This window comes from Perognathus longimembris, chromosome 28, assembly GCF_023159225.1.
Source record: "Perognathus longimembris pacificus isolate PPM17 chromosome 28, ASM2315922v1, whole genome shotgun sequence".
Classification (NCBI taxonomy): domain Eukaryota; kingdom Metazoa; phylum Chordata; class Mammalia; order Rodentia; family Heteromyidae; genus Perognathus; species Perognathus longimembris.
This window is the reverse complement of record NC_063188.1, coordinates 81,068,521-81,089,973: the sequence shown is the minus strand read 5'-3', so window position 1 is coordinate 81,089,973 and position 21,453 is coordinate 81,068,521.

Here is a 21,453-nt window from a genome sequence, read left to right as displayed (position 1 = left end):
TAACAATGAATGAGAGTTTCTGTTGCTCTGCACCCTGGCCATCAGTTGATATTTTCAAGTTTAAAGATTTTAGCCTTTCAAATGGTTGTATAGTTGAACATTGTTGTTTTGCTTTGTAGTTTTTTAATGACAAATGATGCTGAGCATTTTTATGTGCTTATTTGCCATCTGTATATTCTCTTCGATGAAGTATCTTCAGAGAGCTTGCCTACTTTTCAGTTTAATTCTGTTTCTTCTTATTAAGTTTTATGAGCTCTAAGATAACTTCATAGAGTTTTAAGACATGTACTTTGCCAATACTTTCCCAAAGTCCATGGCTGGTCTTAAAAATTTTTTTTATCATTGAGTGGTGGTACAAAGGTATTTCAATTTAACATGTCTATATGCAATGAATCTTGGATCAGAGTTCCTACTTCCATGATTCTTTCTGCTCATCTATCCTATTCCCACATGTCTCTTCATTTCCTAGTTCCCTTTCCACATCTGTACATTGAGCATGATGACTGCATTCATTCTCTATTCATCCACTCCTCTCCTGTTAATCACTCTCACTTCCTGAAAGTCAAGAAAAGTTTCAGCTTTCTGATATTCATGGTGGTATGTGCTAACTGATGAAAGGGATTACACCATGAAATCTCACTCCTATATATAGCCTACTTTAATCAATTTGATTGCACATTTATACATATGGCCTAGTATGTGTTTACATCTATGTTCCAATTTTAGGTCTAACATTCACATATGAGAAAAATATGTGTCCTTTGTCTTTCTGAGCCTGACTTACCTCACTCAATATAATGTGTTTCAGGTCTATTTGTTTCCCTGCAAATGATGTACTATTATTTTTCCTAGTGGATAAATAATATCTGTGTACATACACACACACATGCACACACATGCACACACAGACACACACACATCACATTTTCTTAATCCATTCTTTGGTTATAGGGCATCTTGGCTGGTTCCATGACTTGACTATGGTGAACAGTGTTGCAGTCAACAGTAACACACAGGTGTATGGCTGGTCTTTTGTTTCTTTTCCATGTCATTTGCAGAGCATAAAAATTTAATTTAAATGAATGTTAACTGACCAATTCGTTATTGTTGTACTTAAAAATCTATTATCAAACTTGATGTTATATCAATTTTCTCTTAGTTTTTAAAAAAGAAATTTTAAACTTTGTATATTATATTTAAGTCTATGGTACATTTGAGTTATGTCTTGGTGTAAGGTTTGTACCTTGTTTCATCTTTCTAAATACAACTATCCAGTAGATCCTGTACAATCTGTTAAAAATTTCTTTTTATTTTTGAATTACTTATGATCATTTGTCAAAGATAAGTTGATGTATTTGTATTCTACTCTGTTTTACTTATCTACGTGTTGTTCATTCTTTTTTTTAATATGATGCTGCCTCATTTATTGTAGAGTTATAGTCTGTCTTAAGCAGAGTATTGTGACTTTTCCACCTTTGTTCTTCTTTTACAGCATTATGTTATCTATTCTTGCTTTTCACCAAATGTTAGAATTAGTCTTTTGATATATACCAAACAGCATGCTGGGGTTTTGATTTGGGATTGTGTTGAATTTTCAGAAGTAGAAAAGATTTTGCACATTAATAGCTGAAACCTCTAATCCATGAGTACAGTCTATTTCTTCACTAACTTATATCTTCCTTGGTTTTCTTCATTAGTGTTTTATAGCTTTCTGCATAGAGGTTCTGTGCTTATTTTAGCACATTCATTTCTATTCACTTTTAAGATACTATTATGATATTATGATGGTATTTTATATTTCAAATTCCATTTGTTCACTGGTGGTAATATAGGAGAGCAACTGATTTTTGTATATTGTAGGCAGGGAATGCTGCTCAGTGGTAGATTACTGACAACATGTTGGAGCTCTTAGGTTTAATTCCCAGCACCACAATGCAGAACAAAATAAAGGACTATTATATATCATAACTTTGCTATTCTCATGTATTCATTCCAGGAGAGTTTGTTGATTCTCTGGAGTTTTCTATGCTTCCAATCATGTCTGTGAATGAAAGGTTGTATTCTTTCTCCATACTATTTTTTTTCTCATCTTATTGCAGCAATGAAAACTATACAGAATAGGAATAGTGAGAGAAAACAGCCTTGCCTTGTTTCTTATGTTAGGTGAAAGCAGCCAGTTTTTCACCATTAAATATATCACTTATAGATAGTTTTGTACATATTTTTTGAGCATGCCAGTCCCAGTGCTTGAACTCAGGGAGCTGTCCCTGAGCTTCTTTCAGTCAAGTCCTACATTTTACCACTTAACCCACAGCTTCACGTTCAGCTTTTTTTTTAGTAGTGTTTATTGGAGATAAGAGTCTCATGGGCTTTTCTGCCCTGGCTGTCTTCAAACCAGTCCTCAGATCTCAGCCTCCTGAGTTGCTAGGATTTCAGGTCTGAGCCACCTGAGTCTGGTGATGTTGTAGATACTCTTTAGGTAATTTGGGAAAATTTTTTATGCTCCTAATTTTCTTGGAGAGGATTAGTGTTGGATACTGATTGGACTTGGTATTGGATTATGACTATCAGTTTCTGTATCCATAGATCTGATCATTTCATTTTCTTCTTTAGAATGTTAATGTAATAGATAATATTGATTAATTTTTGAATGTTCAACTGATCTTGCTTACCTCTTATGAATTCCCCTTGATTGTGGTAGAACATTCTTTATATACATTGTTAAATTTCATTTGTTAACAAAATAAAGTTATGAGAAGAGGTCTATCTATATGGTAACATTCATTGAGGGTATTTATGTTTATGACCATGAGAAATACTGGCCTGTAATTTTCCTTCCATGGCTTTGGCATTAGGATAATGTTGGTCCTGTACAAAGTGTTACTTCTATTTTTAGAAGCAATTCTTGAGAGTCAGTATCATTTTTCCTTAAGTTTTTCACATGATTCACTGGTAAATGTCATCTGGGCCTGCATATTTCTTTTTTGGAACGTTAGTTAAAATTTGTCATACATAGGTACATTTTAAAAAGTGAAAAGAAGAAAGTGAATTATACTTGAATAATACACTTACTTAATCTAATTATATTAATCTAAAGTTAATATAAATGTATTTGTGAGATATTTTATAGTCTTTTCCTTATATTAAGTCTGAAACGTGACATGCATTTTATACTTACTGTACATCCTAGTTTGAATTATTAGTGCTTAATAATCATATGAAACTAATGGCTTTCATATTGGACAGAGTCTGTCTAACCTGTAGTTATTGGTGAATTTTAAATAAATATATAACTTCTTTTTAATGATATTGATGATGAAATATGTACATGTATATGTATATACAAAATGATGGAATACATATGTATATGTATATATTCCTTTTTCAGGATACTAATGATAGAATGAAAATACACTATTTTTAGAAGAAAAAATTTGGTTACATTCCTTCAAGAGAAAATCACATTGACTGTTATCAGAAAATGAGCCTAGGACTGGGAGGTAGAGGCAAGAGGATCATGAGTTTGTGATCAGCTAGGGCCTCATGGAGAGACTCTGTTTCAAAAAACAAAACACAATAAAATTAACAATTGTTTCAGTCTTTACATTAGCACAAAAAGTGTACTGTTCCAGTTACCACTTTGCAGCCTCATTGAAAAATTCATGACAGCCTCTAAAATCAATTTGCATTTTATTATGTGAAAAGTAATCTGTCAGACTTGCCTTATTGTAACAATCTCCTGAGTTAACCAACTTATGGAGGAAAATGCTTTATTTTGGCTCACAATTTGGGAGGTTTCAGTTCATGACAGATGGGCTATATTGCTTTGGGCTTGTGGCAAAATAGTACCTGACAAGTGGGAGCACGTGACAGGGAAAATCTGCTCACCTCTTGGAAGAGAAGTATAAGAGTGGAAGAGATCAAGGGCCCCCACGTCTCTTCAAGGGCCTATCTCTAATCACCTTTCCACTGGGTCCAACATCCTAAAGGCTTCTACTGCCTTACAATAGCACTGCACAGTGGGGACTTTGTTTTTAACACATACACATTTTAGGAACAGTTAACATTCGAATTACAGCAAAGTCTCATAAATACTGCCTTTTCATTACTGAGACTTTTTTCTTTCTCTTTCTTTCCTTGACACAGGATCTTGCTCTGCAGCCTAGGCTGACCTTTAACTGGCTATTTGCCACCATACCTGGCTTTCTCCTTGCCTTTCCCAGGCCAGAGTTCAGTGGACATACAAACAGAGCTCACTCCTACTACTGATCAGCATTGAAGTTTTAAGCTCCATAGGCAGCCTGGTGGTCCCTCCCTTCTGAGAAGTTTTCATATTGACTTCAGTCTTAGTGCAGGCACTCAATAACACAACACACTACAGTTAAGAAAAGCATCGTGGCTCAGCTTCCTGAGCATCTGGGAATACAGACTCACCACCATACCCAGATGCAATGATATTTAATTGACCAACATGCTCAGAGAACTGCAAAACCAAAATTTTTCATCAACAAAGTAACTTAACTTTATTCCACTACGCCATTTACTGTTTTCATAAATGTATACTATGGATGACTCAGCATAAGCACAGCAGAGCAATCAGCTCTGTTGAATATATGTCTCTGGTCTGATAATGGCTCAATAATTTTTTTTATTCATTATTATATTGTCAAGTTTGCTTTTCCAGATCTGCCTCTAGTGGTCCTCAGAAAGCGCAAACATTTGGGACCAATAATGTATTGAGCAGTGGTTACAAAATACTTAGGCAAAAGATATTGACACTGTGGCACAAATCTGTTCTGGCTCAAAAGTTCAGGGTCTCACAGGTGTCTTAGCCTCTATGTCTTCCCAAATATTGTTAGCATTCAGCCTAAATCAGAAATGATCCCCTCATCTGTATTGTATAGAAGTGGCTAATAACAGTTGAATGAATGCATCATTTAACAAGTGAATGCATGCATGCATACATGCATTCATGAATAAAAATAACCTTGGCCTTCTCAATAACGTGCATTCCTCCAGCCTACTTAAAGGGCAGGCTCCAGACCAAGAAAGGCTTTGTCTCCAATTTCTTCTCACCTCTGTTTATAAAAAATATCATTATGCTTTCAAAACTTCTAGCTTGTGTTGTATTCCCACATTATCCCTCAATCCTTTGTGATAAGATTATTATCCCTATTATACAAATGGAAAAACAGAAGCTCAGGGCGAAACATGTAGAAGATCTAAATACTAATGTTGGCTCTGACTTCATCCAGCAAGTTGATCTTCAATATTGGGATTCATCTTTTTTCTTTTTCTTTTTGGTCGGTCGTGTGCTTGAACTTGGGGCCTAGGTGCTGTCTCTGAACTTTTGTGCTCACGACTATTAATCTACCACTTTGAGCCACAGCACCACTTCTGGTTTTCTGGTAGTTGGAAATATGAGTCTAACAGACTTTCTTGCCTGGGTTGGCTTAGAGCTATGATTTCCCTAGCTCTCAGCTATTTGAGTAGCTAGGATTACAGACGTGAGCCACTAGTGCCTGGCTAGGACTCATTTTTAACAGATTTATTGAAGTATTATTGTTATACAAAGAATTGCACATATGTAATGTGCCCCTTTTGATGAGCTAGGGCATATGTAAACAGCTCTGCTACCATCATGACAATCAGAGCAATAGACATAGCCAGCATATCCCAAACTTTCCTTATACCCATTTGAAGTTTTGTTTTATTTGTTTTGTATGTAAGATGACATATAATATGACATACACTTTCTTAACCAATTCAAAGGACATAATACCGTATAATTAATTATATGTACTATGTTATACAGAAGATTTCTAGAACTTATTCTTTTGAAGAACTGAAACTCTCTCTATAGTGAAGAATTCTACCATGTCCTCCTGCCCCTGGAAACCACTATTATATTCTCTGCCTCTATGAGTTTAAGTTTTATATCTCTCTCATATAAGTGAATATCTGCAATATTTATCATTCTATGATTGGCATTTTAGCATAATGTTCTCTAGGTTCATTCAAGTGGTTTCACATAGTAGTATGTCCTTCTTTTTAAGGATGAATAATATTCCATTTTATGTATATGCTAGGACTCACATTTTGTTCCAAAACAGTTTCGATGACGGCACTCTCAAGCTTCATGAATTTGGGTAAATGATTTCTTTTCCATTAGCCTCAATTCTCTGACCTGCAAAGTCTGAGTAAATACCTGGTGAGTTGATTTACCTGTTGCTTTGATTTATCAAATGAGATGCTATATATATATATATATATATATATATATATATATATATATTATCGAACTGAATTACAGCGAGGTTACAGTTTCATACATTAGGCATTGGATACATTTCTTGTACTGTTTGTTACCTCATCCCTCATTTCCCCCTCCCCCCTCCCTCTTTCCCTTCCCCCTCCGCCCCCATGACTTGTTCAGTTGTTCAGTTCATTTTCACCAAACAGTTTGTAAGTATTGCTTTTGTAGTTGTTTGTCTTTTTTTACCCTGTGTCTCTTGATTTTGGTATTCCCTTCCAATTTCCTGGTTCTAATACCAGTATACCCGGTTTCCAATATACTCAGATAAGATACAAAGATAGTGTAGGTACAACCTCAGGAAGGTGGTACAGGAATATCATCAATAATAGAGGCTACAGTTACATATGGCACGTTGAAAGTATTTACAACTGTGATATAACAATCGTTTCCATAACATGGAGTTCATTTCACTTAGCATTATCTTATGTGTTCATAAGGGTATAGCTATTGGGCTCCTGCAACCCTGAGCCGAGTCACAGCAGAGATGCTATATATTTTAATGCAACTAGATTAAATAAAAATCAGGGACTAGTTGGAAAAATGCTTGTCACATAACAAATCCTTACTACACATCAACCATTATCATTTTCACAGCCTCCATCTGTCAAATGGCTGTACTGCCTATTCTTTAAAATAATGAAACTGAAATAATGAAACAGCTAACATACTGAACCAGGAAATGTACAAAGCTATTAAAATATGCTATCTCACCAAAATCTCACAATAGGAGTATCTTCATTTTACAGGCAAAGGGACCAAAGTAGATAATGTATAAGTAGCTTGCCTTATGTCACAATTACTGTGTAGTAGAGTTGAGATTTGAGGAACGCCTTTTTTATTTTAAAGCATGTACTTTTTCTACTATATTAGAATCTTCCTTCTAGCACCAAAAGTTTATGACTTGATGTTGAAGCCAGGTGCCAGTGGCTCACACCTATAATTCCAGCTACTCAGGAGGCTGAGAACTGAGGGTCTCAGTTCAAAGCCAGCCCAAGCAGATGAAAAGCCAGAAGTGCAAGTGTGGCCCAAGTAGTAGAGCACTAGCCTTGAACAAAAAAAAAGCCAAGCAAGATCACAAATCCTTGAGTTTAATCCCCAGTACTCTCTCTCTCTCTCTCTCTCACACACACACACACACACACACACCACCACCACCACCACCACCACCACCACCACCACCACCACCACCACCTTGGTGATTAGAAACCACAAAATATGACCTGTGTATGGCTATGCATGAGGTGTAACCGAGGTGTATACTAAGTGTCATGAAGGACACAGTATGGGTAGGGCACATCCCTGAACTTTTTACCTACTAACAGCAAGAAACAATCATTTCATTTTGGCCACTTTTTCCTTGGCTGTCCCTTTTTTTCTATCATAGGACTGAGTTGTCATTTCTATTCTTTATAAACTATTTAGAAAGTTTCTAAAGAACAACAGTTTCAAAATTAATGGTGCTAACAAAAGCTAATTATCTCATCACAGTACATTGTCAGGATTTATGCTTAGATCTTTTAAATTACTTGAAATTGTTATATCTAAGGTGACCCTTTGTATAGCACAATAACAAACCATTTCAAAAACATTTGTTGACAACCTACAGGAAGTGAGATGGTGCCCAAAAAATACTCCACAAAATACCCCTAAATTACCATCTATTTTTAAGGGATTCTTTAAGACAGATGAAATCTTATAGGGTTTCTCTCACTCTATCTTGTATAAAAAAATCTATTTTTGCTTAGCATCATCTTACATGATCATATGTACATAGCTCTTGAGCTATTGTGATCATCCGCTGGGACTATCCTAGGCATTTAGTAATTATTACCAATGATGGAAACCATGGACTCTATGTTTCATTGGGTCTGGCTTACTGCACTTAATATGATTTTTTTCCAAGTCTTTCCATTTACTTATAAATGGGGCAGTGTCATTCTTTCTGATGGAAACAGAGGGTTTTTTGTTGCTATTATTTTTAATGTATTATGTGAAATTTTTTTCTTTCCTATGGTTTATCTCCTGTTGTTACTGTATTCCATTTTAGTACCCAGGGTATTGCATATACATTGATTTGAATTAGAGAATGGAAGGAGAACATTAAAATAGTGAGATGAAGGATAAAGGGTGAACCAATACAATAGTGATACTCACAAGACAATATGTTGGAAATTAACTGTACAATTTGGGAGGGTTGTTTGTGGGGAGGAAAGGTAGGAGAAAAATGGGGGAAGGAGTAACAAGTATGACCAGAAATATACTCACTACCTTACGTATGTAACTGTAACCCCTTTGTACATCATATTGATAATAAATAAATTTAAAAAAATTTAAAAGATATATTTTATTAAGCACCTGCTGCAATATGTAGTACTTGATGTATAAGTTAATACAAAACATGGAATATTAAGCATAAGCTTATTTAGGTTAAATTCTAAATCAATTCAGATATTCTAGTCAATGACATAGTTTGAAAGAAAATAGTATGACAAAATGAACTAACTGATCCCCAGAAATCCAGTACTTATTTCTTAAATAGAATAAAAAATTAACAAATCATTTTTATTATATCATAAATTAATAGCAAAGTTTCTCTCATGCAACCAAAACAAAGATACATCTACATAATAAAAATAATTGGCAAATTTCTGTTAAATTTCTTCTTATTATTGTAGTTTGCGTGTTTATGTAAGTTAGAAAACACCACATTTTGGTCACATTATTTTCACCATGATCAGGAAAGGGCTATAGGCCCAACAGATTTTGGTGTAGAAACAATACCTATCTCCTTGTTTAGCTCAACACAGCAGTTATATTTTAAACGAGAGAAGTGCCAGGTTCTGGTGGCTCAAGTCTGTAATCCTAGCTACTCAGAGATTGAGATCTGAGAATCACAGTTCAATGCTAGACTGGTCAAGAAAGTTCGTGAGACTCTTATCTCTGATTAACCACCAGAAAATCAGAAGTGGCACTGTGGCTCAAAGTGGTAGAGTGCTAGCCTTGAACAAAGGATCAGGGACATAGACTAGGCTCCAAGTTCAAGTTCAATGACAGAGAAAAATAAAACTTAATGTCTTCATGGTGGCCCTGGAAACAATAGTTCAACTGGAAGTAGAAGAGTCATGACTTTTGAGGAATATGAGTAGTCAAGAGTTAGGTTTTGGTCTTTGTGTGGAATTTTTATCCAACCCCCCAAAAACTTGGAATGTGCTCTCAGGGAGAAAAGAAGTAAGAAAATAGTAAGAAAAACAAAAGGAGAATGAAATGGGGCAATGGAAGGACTAGGGGATAGCAATTGGTTTGAAATGGAGAGTCAGAATTATGGTTTCCAGATTCAAGCCTCTTAGCTCCAGTGTCTAGACCTGGAAGAGTATTCAGTTCCAACATCTTAAATGGCTGAAGTGAAAAGTGAATAAATGGCAAACTGCTTTGATTAAGGAGAAAAAAATCTCTAGCAACATTTGAAGTCTTTCTTGTAATATTTTTCAGAAAGTACCAATTTTGAATTTCTCATAAGTGGGCAGATATAATCACTCTTGTCAATATAGAAGCTTTAATCTGAACTTTTCTTTTAGAAACTTCGAATCAAAGTACCAATTCCAGTTGGCAAAGAAGTCTCAATGTAGGCCAGCAAACCATGATCAGTGATTTCTAAATATATATTAACCTAATGGGCCAATAAAAGCAATGTTAAAATATGTGTTTACACACTAAACCAAAAAATGAAATTTAGTCTCGACTTTTTAAAAACTATAATTGTAACTGTTATAAACACACTTATCCTCTATTGAAATCACATTAGGGTTTGGATTTAAATTACACCACTCTCTTTTCATTTTCAATTCTTAAAACTCTGAGGAAGAATCATGGGGCTGGGGGTAAAAGGTAAGAAAACAATGCCTCATATTTAGGTTGCATTTTTTTCTTGCTGTTTTGTTTGGGGAGGGGAGGAGTGTCAGTCATGGGACTTGAACTCAGTTAGTTGCTGAGCTCTTCTGCTCAAGGATAGCACTCTACTACTTTGAGCCACAGTGCCACTTCCATTTTTTCTGGTGGTTAATTGGAGATAAGAGTATTGTGGATTTTCCTGCCCAGGCTAGCTTTGAACTGCAATCCTCAGATCTCAGCCACCTGAGTAGCTGGGATTATAGGCGTGAGCCACCAGCACCCAGCTGTCTTTCATTTTTTTGAAGGTGATATACAGAAGGGTTACCATTTCCTAAGTCAGGTAGTGAGTGCATTTCTTTTGGGGCAATGCTGCTCATTCCTTCACTCTCTCCCAGTTTTTCCCTCCCTTCCCTGTCCACAAGTTGTATAGTTCATTTTCAATATAGTATTTAGTGAGAACCACTGCTGCATTTGTTTATCCTTTGTCTATTTCTGTGCCGTCACTTAACCCCCCAAAGACAAAAAGCAAGAAAAACTAAAAAATCCACCAGAAAACAGAAACAGATAATTCTATCTTCACAAAAAACAGTAGAAAACAAAATTTAAGGTTGCATTTTTAACCTTTCAAAATACTTTAATATCTATTCCACTTGATTCTAAAAAAATTCCAGGAATCTGAATGTCATGGTACAAACCTGTAATCCTAGGATTGGGAGGCCAAGGCAGGAGGATTGAAAGTTTGAGGTTAGCCTTGGCTACATATTGAGACTGTCTCTAAAAACAAAATCCCAGGAAGTTCACTGAAAAAAAATCAGACTTTGAAAATGATGGAATAGATATGTATCTGTAGCTTCTATTATTGACGATGTTCTTGTATCACCTTCCTGTGGTTGTACCTACACTATCTCTGTAATCTTATCTGAGTATATTGGAAACCATGTATACTGGTATTAGAACTAAGAAATTGAAAGGGCATACCAAAATTGGGAGACACAGGGTAAAATAAGAAAAACAACTACAAAAGCAATACTTGCAAAACTGGTGTGAACCAAACACCGCATGGGGGGAAAGGGAAAGGGGGAGGAGGGAGGAGGGGTATGAGGGACGAGGTAACAAACAGTACAAGTAATGTATCCAATACCTAACGTATGAAACTGTAGCCTCTCTGTACATCAGTTTGATAATAAAAATTTGGAAAAAAAAAAGTCAAATAGCATTGGGCACCAGTGGCTCGTGCCTATAATCCTAGAAATCAAGAGGCTGAGATTTGAGGATAACTGTTCAAAGCAAGCCAAGGCAGGAAATTCTATGCGACTCTTATCTCTAATTAACCATCCAAAACATCGGAAGTGGAACTGTGACTCAAGTGGTGGAACACTAGCTTTGAGCAAAAGAATCTCAGGGACAGCACTCAGGCCCTAAGTTCAAACCCTCAGGACTGGCACCAATAAGTAAATAAAGTCAAGTAAGTGGCTTACTTTGCAATGCTAGTTGGTTATTGGCTAGCTTGGAATACAAATTCTTGAGCTTATTTCACTGTTAAAATGTATTAGCACATATGATTTCTTTTATAGGAAAGAGACTAAGGTTAAAGAGAGATATGCTATATTCTCTACTCAATCACCTCAAAATGAACATGATCCTATTAAAGGCTCTGGGAAGGCCTATATTGAGGAAACAAATTTAATTTTTTCCTGTGAAACACTAGAAAACTTATGGCAGAATTGTACTGCTTGTACAATGGGCTAGGTCTATATGCCATATATTGCACCCAAATTAGTACTAAAATGAGGAAAAACAAATTGAACAATAAAGAATTTACTCCAATTTAGACAAGAAATTTGGTGGTGTTGGTGGTGATGGTGATGGTGATGGTGTGTGTGTGTGTAAGGTTGTGTGTGTGTGTGTGTGTGTGTGTGTGTGTGCTCTCCTACTGAGGTTTGAACTCAGGACCCTGACCTCTTGCTTAGCTTTTTCTGTTCAAAGCTGGTACTTTACCACATGAACCATACCTCTTCATCCAGCTTTTGCTGGTTAATTGGAGGTAAGAGCCTCTAGGATTTCTTTGCCTGTGCTAGCTTTTACCACTGATCCTCAGATGTCAGCCTCCTAAGTAGCTAGCACTACAGGTATGAGGCACTGATACCTGGCTAGAATTTCATTTTTATGCTTGAATGAGATGTGTATGTGTGTATCTATGCATCTATGTGTCTGTGTGTTTGTTTAGTGTGTATCTCATTAAGCAATTTGGTTCAAATCAGTCATGGCAAATGCTAAGATACTGTTTTAGCACGTTTTACTATGTCGAATTGTATTCGGCATTAGGCCAAGAACAGGACAACTTTTTTTTTGTTGTTTCCAAAGAGGTTGGTTGGTTTGTTGGTTACAAGAATTTGAGACACAGTGCTTTTATGCAGTATAATATTGAGTTGCAGTAATTGGAAATGTTTGTGGGAAAATACTGCCTTCCCCAAAGGGCAAATTTCATACTTTTTGAAGTCTAGCCATGCTTTCTTAGTTTTTATTTTGTTTTAGATTTCATTTTCCTACACGTTCTGTTGGCTATAAATTTTTCTTAAAGTTTCTATTTTTCTTAGGCATATGATCTACCTATGGACTAAGAGGACTTAAAAGGAAAAAGATTGCTATCCATTACTTTCTAGATTGTACCAGAGCTCTTCAAAAGCTATCTTTAGTTAACAAAATCACTTTAGAAACCTTTTATTTCAAACCAATTTCAATAAAAGTAAAAGACCCTTCTACCTAAAGGAAAGCATGGAGATTTTTTTCAAAAAAAATCTTATTGTCCAGACAAGGGCTTTTTATCCTTTATAAGTAATAGATTGCTTGTTGTTTGACATCTTCCTATAAGAGGAAGAAGGAACAAAGATGTGGGACTTAGAACTCTTGGGTGGAATGTTCATTTCCCTCACCTCAAGAATTCTCTGCTTTCAAAGAGATTCTTCTCAAAACACAGGTCATCATCCTCTACCTGCTGCCCTGGCAGCTGAGGGTTGGGTGTTTGGGAGTAACAATGGATGTATCAGAGAAGCAAAATACATTATCACCTGGTTAAGTTTCTGTGTCTGTAAGAAAACATATGGAGGTCTCATCCCCCAGGGAATCGCAAGACCTTTTCTTACTCATACTAAAGGAACCAACCTGCTGCAAAGTGGGGTTCCATTAGAAAAATCTCAGCCTTTAATTTGCCACTTTTATTTTCCTTACAGAGTACAGAAATATTTCCCACCCCTGAAGTGGTTCTGATTAATGGTAAAGTCAAGAAGCCTTCAGTTCCAATTAAAATGGGCTTTAAGTCATTTTGTGTGGTAATAGCTGCAGTATAAAAACAAGTTAAATTTCTCTTTATTTTTTGATCATGGCTTTAGCTCTTGAATTATTCTATTCACCAGTAAATGTTGGCAGAGCTTTCTGGACTGCCTGTGGAGGAGGTGTTCACGGGCTTCCCAATTAACACCCTGTTAAGCTGCACACCTGTGGTGAAATTAACCTCAGCTCACAATACTGAAGCTTTGAGTCCCATGACATTTCTATTATTGTCCAGAAAGGCAAACTGAAAATGATTTTTTAAAATGATTCCTAGTATCTTCGTAATGACAATTTGCTTCTTTGGTATTGAGTATTCAAGGGTAGAGGGATATGTGGGATAGTCATTATTGAAGCTATTAATTTAGTTATTAAAATTTTTATTGAGGTATTATTCACATACAATAAAATTCATTCTTATTAAGTGTACAGTTCAATGATGGTTGGCATACTTACAGAAATTACAGAAATGCGACCATTATCACAATCCAAGTTTAGAACATTTTCATTACTCCCAAGAGAAACCAGTGCTCACACTGGTTTCTCACATCCAACCATAGACAATCAGCAATCTACTTTCTGCCTTCTAGGTCTTCAAGTCTTCTAGATATGCCTCTTCTGAATGTTTCATATAAAAGGAACCATGCAGTGTGTGGTCTTTTGTGTGTAGCTATTTTTTCCACTTAGCATGTTCTCAAGGCTCATCTATGTTGTAGTTTCTATTACCAAACAGTAGACTACCATACATACAAATGACTTTTTGTTACCCATTCATCTGTTTATGGATGTTGGAGTTGTTTCTACATTTTATCTATTATGAATAATACACATAGGAACATTCACATACATGACATCCTGTGGCATGACAATTTATATTTAACTCTTTTTCTTTCATTTATTATTATTGTTGATGTTTGGGGGGGTTGTTGGTTTTTTTGTGGTACTGAGGCTTGAACTGAGGACCTTTACCTTTGTAAAACAATCATTCTACCACTTGAGCCATGCTTCCAGCCCTACATTTCACTTATTGAGAGTAGATTCAATTCACCTTAGACCCTCATCTCCAACCAGAATACTATTATTCATGAAGCTGTAGAGGCTGTGATATTTTCTGAGTGGCAGTTATAAAAAAACAACAACGGTTGATAATCAGAATACTACGTAGTATAAAATTCCATATAAATTTCTAAGGTTTTTTTGTTATAGTTGGAGGTTTTATAAGAGTTTTAAGATCATGGCTTTTCCATGACCATTGGTAATGATCTTAGCTTTTTCTAATGGTTATAAAGCATGTCAAGGGTGATTGTATGTGCTGGCCTAGGTTTAGAGATCTGGCCTGGGACTGAAAAACTCTCTTTTTCTTACATTTTTTAAGTTTAATTTTATTTTATTGTAAACGTGATGGGCAGAGGGGTAACTGTTACATAAGTAAGGTAATGAGTACATTTCTTATTGAACAGTATTACCCCTTTCCTTGTTTTCTTCCACTTTCCCTCCCACTTGACTTCCATTCCCACAAGTTGTAAAGTTCATTTCCAACATAGTGCCTTGTGAGTATCACTAGTGCATTAGTTCACCCTTTGTCCTTTATCTCACCAGTTCTGTGATTCCCCTTCCCTTTCCCAAGTCAGATAAATGTATACACAAGACACAGGGTACCAAAATAAAAAGCAATGACAACAAGAGATACACCAAAGGAAAAAAATGAAAGAAAAAAAATTTCACACAGTACATTAAAAAATAAAACCCTCTTGTTTCCATACCTTGGAGTTCATTTTGATTAGCATCATTTTATATGGTCATATGTACATAGCTATTGAGCTGTTATGATCCTCTGGTAGAAATATCCTAGATATATACTATACTAATTATTTTAAATGAGGAAAACCATAGAGCTTATGTTTCTTTGGGTACAGCTTACAACAGAATTCTATGCTTCCATCAGAAAGAATGCCATTGACCTATTTGTAAGGAAATGGAAAGACTTGGAAAAAATCATAGTAAGTGAACTCTCTCTTTTCTATATTCCTTTCTGCTGAAAATCTTTGTTTTTTTTTTTATTGTCAAACTGATATACAGAACGGTTACAGTTTCATACTTTAGGCATTGGATACATTTCTTGTACTGTTTGTTACCTCCTCCCTCATTCCCCCCTCCCCTTCCCCCTTTCCCTTCCCCCCCATGAGTTGTTCAGTAGATTTACACTAAATAGTTTTGCAAGTATTGCTTTTGTAATCGTTTGTCTTTTTTACCCTGTGTCTCTCGATTTTGTGAGTCACTATTTACAGTTTTCTTGTCTTCAAAATGAGAGGCAGTGATGTCCACATAGATCCTATGGTGGTTGTGAAGTTAAAGATTTTCCAGACATTTAAAGCACCTCTGATTTTAAATGGCAATACACTATATAAGCATTAAGAATTTTTGTTGGCACAGATGAAAGAAAGGTTTATTTGGCTTTTTGTTCTTTCTGGAAGACCTATAAAATAGATAAAAACCACAAGGTTTAAATATGTCTATTTGAGCTCGCAAAAATGTGATATTCATTTCCTCCAAGGCCAAAAAATGTTCATGGTTCCAGCCCTTGATTAGGTGAACCATTTTTCTAAGGTCTTAAATACAAGTGAGCTTTGCTAATAACTGCATTTTAAAATGAAATCCAGCAACTATTTGGTTTAGAGCCGGAAAGCAAAAAGTTCTATAGAAGGAAATTAACCCATTAAGCAATTAAGGAACACATTCTCAAATTGAAATGAATGTGAGCTGTTTGTTTCTCTCTTTATGGAATTTTCTAGTCTGGTAGGGCTCAAGAAAAATTAGCAACAAATGATTCCTTATTTAATTTTGATGTTCTACCTCTATTTCCATTTCAGAATGGTATCTGGCCTCTTGAAGATAATTTTCCAAAAATGGTAATGTTTTGACTATAATGTAGATATAAAAAACACATTAAAGATATTATTTTACTCATACTAAGAGGACCATATAGATGTGATAACCAATGCAAATGAGAAAATAAAAACATATAAATATATAGAACAGAAAATTACCTCCAAATGGATGCTAAAGTGGCTTCTTTCATAGGGAGTAGAGTAATTAAACATAGATAAGACAAGATAGAATGTGCCTGTCTGTAAGTAAGAATTATTTTTCATTGCTAGCAGTTAGTTGTCTACAATTTAGAGAGTTGTAAAATAGCTCCTATAGAATCAGAATCTTGTTTAAACTGGAGGCATGTCAACTAGACTGGAGAGTTAGCAAACATTTATCTCTAGGTATGTTTTTGTAAATAAATATTATTTGAACATAGTATGTATGCCAACTCATTTCCTTATTGTGTATGGCTGCTTTCACAGTCGTGTGTCTACTACATTCAACTTGTTCTAACCAAGAGGCTATGACCCTTAAAGCCTAAAATTATATAGTATCTTATTCTACAAAAAATTGCCGACACTCTTCTCAAACAATGCATTAATCCTGAGGCATAATTTTTCACTATGGTCTCCAGGATATTCTGAAATATTGAGGGGGCGGGGTAGTCCTGGGGCTTAAACTCAGTCAGGGCCTGGGTGTTGTCCCTGAGCTATTTTGCTCAAAGACAGTCCTCTATCACTTGAGCCACAGCTCCACTTCTGGCTTTTTTGGTGATTAATTAGAGATGAGTCTCACAGACTTTCCTTCCCTAGCTGGATTTGAACTGCGATCCTCAGATTTCAGCCTCCTCAGTAGCAGCGAGGATTACAGGTGTGAGCCACTGGCACTTGGTTTCTGAAAATATTTTTTAAATTAATAGGAAAATTACTCAATGAAACTGTTGAGTTCAGAGGAAGAAATTGATAAAGGTTTGTAAGATTTTATGAAAGGAGGCCAAGACTGGCATTTGGCCTTATGAAGATATTTGAATAATGTCTGGATACAGGAGCAGAAATTGATGGGCATTTCTAGGCAGGACCAAAGGCATGGGAATATATATATATATATATATATATATATATATTAAGACATAGCATATTAAAGGTCTAGGAGTGTTGGAAATGATGAGTTGGAATGTATAATGGGGAAGTAGATCATTCATACATAAGATCTGACTATGCCCTATGTTGCTTTCTAAGTATGGAATCAGCTTATGGGAACACAAATTACCCTATAAAAATTTCCTACAAAATGTGCATGCATTTTTCTAAGTGTCTGACTCTCACGACTCTAATTATTCCCTTATTGAATAGGATTGGTGAGAGCTGTTTAAATGCAAATTGCATTTATTTCAGTAGAATAAATCATTAATCTGCTCTAGTCAACTTTGTGTTGTTATATCTCAGGCTTTGGGTACTTTATAAAAGAGGTATATTTGGTTCACAGTAGAAGTACAAGATTAGATAGTCCTATGACTTTAAGTGAGGGCCTTCTGGCTACATCACAACAATGACAGACAGCATCCATATGTAATATGCTGAAGAGATCACACAGAGAGGAAGCAAGAGACCAGGAAGGACCCAGAATTTGTCTTTTATAAAACCCACTCTCATGGGAACTAATCTCCTGTAAAATTTAACCCATTCTAGAAATCAGTATTAATCACTCAAGAGAGCAATCATTACCTAAACCACCTTCCACTAAGCTCTGCCTCTTAAAGACCCCACTACTCTTCAAGATCGTTACACTGGGGCCCACCTTCCTACATGTAAACTTTGAGGGATAAAACATACCCAAATAATAATACCCTTACTAGTCATTAATAATCATAGCTACTGTAGTTGATCAGTTTCGTCAGTACAGGAAGTATTTCTTTTTCTTTTTCTTTCTTTTTTTTTTTTTTTTTTGGCCAGTCCTGGGCTTGGACTCAGGGCCTGAGCACTGTCCCTGGCTTCTTTTTGCTCAAGGCTAGCACTCTGCCACTTGAGCCACAGCGACACTTCTGGCCATTTTCTGTATATGTGGTGCTGGGGAATTGAACCCAGGGCTTCATGTATATGAGGCAAGCACTCTTGCCACTAGGCCATATCCCCAGCCCAGTACAGGGAAGTTTTTCACCTAGAGGGAATTCTCAGTCAAGATGCCACTTTGGATTTTGGTTAGTTTTGTTCTGTGCCATAACTTTGGGATAAGTAGAAGAGATCTCTAAAGGATCCCCATGCAGATACCTGCAAACAGGGATTGCTTTGCTACTAAAGCTTTTGGGTGGGAGTTGTCACAAACTTTGTCCTGAGATAGTACCTGAAAGCCTCAGCCCAGAAAACCATGAGGACACACAGACACATAGAGCAAAGGAGTTTATTGTCAGAAGGGGCTGACAGGCTAGCTGTCATGGGAGAGAGAGTAGCAGCCTGTCCTTGTGCAAGGTGGTGGTTATATAGGGCCAGGGAAGCTAAAGGCTGGAAATTCCACTAGGGGCTGGGTACTCTATGTTCTGGTTCATGTGAGTCATGGAGTACAGTACAGGAAAGCAGGGAATTCTACTCTGGTGGGACTAACAGTTATATCCAGAGCTTCAGGCCAGAGATAACATGTGGCTCTAGGAAGTGGCTTTGGATGGAATGGCCAAAGATTAAATGGCCAGTTGCAGTTAGGCCTGGCCAGATCAATTGGTTTGGGGAGAGTGGCTGAGGACCTGAAATGGGAGACGTATAGTCAGAATGGAGGAGGGCATGCTAACAGTATCTCCAGGAACCTCTTCATTTCTCAGGCATGTTTTCATTTTGAGTAGCACTCAGAAGAGCAAGGAGACCCATAGGAGTGTCAAACCCTGTGTAGCACAAGTAGCTGACAGAGGCTCTTGTCTTAGGGGTGGAATCTCTCCACCAGCAGCTCTTCCAAAAGGGAGAAAAAGCAATTGACAGAGAAGGGTACAACTTCCTGAATTGCTTACTCTCCCATTTCACTCCTCTTTCTGCTCACTTCCTCTGTATTTCCCATAGTTCTCAGCTCTATAAGTTAACTCACATATTTCGAATACAGCTTCCGCACCCCATGCTGGGGATTGAACACAGGACCTCATACATGCTAAGCATGTGCTCTACCACAGAGTGACAATTCCATTCCCTTGGCCAGTTGCTTTCAGATATTTAATTCTAAATATTAAATTAGCTTACCAAAGAACAGAATCTTGAGTTAAGATCTTTTCAGAAATATGTTGTATCAAAACTCCTTTATACAATTATTTAAAGATAGTAAAAAATACATAATTAACAAGCAAAGATCTTTGCAAAAGAGGAAAAGACAATATTTAAGAAAACTCAATCAGCTTCTAGATCAGTGGTTCTCAACCTAAGCTGCTTATTTAGATATCCAAACTCCAGCTTAACCCAGAAGTCTTGCTAAAGTTGGAATGAGACAGCCTAGATATTAGTATTTTTATTTTTTTACTGTGAGAGAAAATACAAATTTTAAGAATAAATAACATGAAACCCTGCAGTTTAAGGAATTATTAATGAATGAATATTGGTTAAATCAATATTCAAGCCAAAGGACAGAACATTTCTCAGGCTCATAAAGACTTCTTACCCCGAGTCCACATGCCCTCTCAGTTACAATTGCCTCCTCCCCAACAAATAACAACCCTTTTGATTTTTTAAATCAGTATTCACTTGTTTTTTTCTTAATTTTTTACCATATGCATAATATACTAAAATATTAAATTCAATTTGGCTTCTCTCTAAAATCTATTTAAATTATTACTAAAATAATTGAAATTTTATTAATTTAGAATTCTGGGTGGGTTGGTGCCCAGGGGTAATATGGTTGGACTATTAATTTAATATATGTTCTGCTTTAGCAACTATTAATGAATGGTTTCCTAAGTGACATGCAAAATCTACACTTAAACCAGTAATATCTAAGAGTTTGTTTTCTTCTACTGATAGTTGATATCATCAACCTTGTTGATTATTCTGGTAAGTTAATTTTTAAATAAAATAATATTGTGGTTTTTATTTGTGTTTCCCTGTTTACTATTATTAAATACCTTTCATGTTTATTGGTCATTTGAATTTCCTCATTTTTAATTAGCTTTAAGCAGTTGTACAAAGGAGTTTCCATTTAACAAAGCAGTTTATGAATGCAGTTACAATGCATCTTAATCAGTGTCTCCCCTTTCGACATTCTCACTGATCCCTCCCCTCCCACTATAACCTTCATTCTTCTTAATTTTGAGGGATATATCCTGAATTCCTGACAGTATTCTCCCCAACTTCTCTTCTTCAGTCTTCTGAATTTCCTCCTTTGTGAGAGGAATCTTAACAAAAATCTTTGAATACTGCATCATATTTTTATGAGATTATTTCTATGAGATTTTGCTATTGATTTGAAATAGTTCTTTGTTTACTTTGGATGCAAGCCCTTTGTTAGTTATATATTTAATAAATGTCTCTAACTACATTGTGGCTTACTTTTATACTTACTTAATGGTATCTTTTAATGAACAAACGTCTTAGTTTTAAAGCAATCAGTTATCAGAGGTTTTTATGTTAATATAACTTCACTATAATAAGGAGAGAACTGTAAGAATAAAATATATTTTTGCCAATGCCTGTGTGAGTCAGATTTGTAATTACTTATTAGAAAAAGAGAACCCTGCATGACACTGACATGCTTTTAACCAAGCAGAAAATAACATAAATTTCTGATGAGAAGCTCTTATCAGAACACAAATACATAGGGTTCACCAAACAAGACACCAAGGTCCACTTAATAACAATCTTATATTATTATTTTCTAATTACTTAAAACTTGCCAGTATTAGGTTCTCATTTAGATTATAAAGTCTAGTACAGCAAGTAGATCTCATTATCCTTGGACATAATATACAATTATGTGGAATTTCAAGCAGACAAAGAAAATGAATGCTGGGTCATTTTTGGCGAGCTGCATGTCTGTGAGGAAGAAAAACAATCTTAATTCTTTATCCATCCTAGATTCATGGCTAGAAC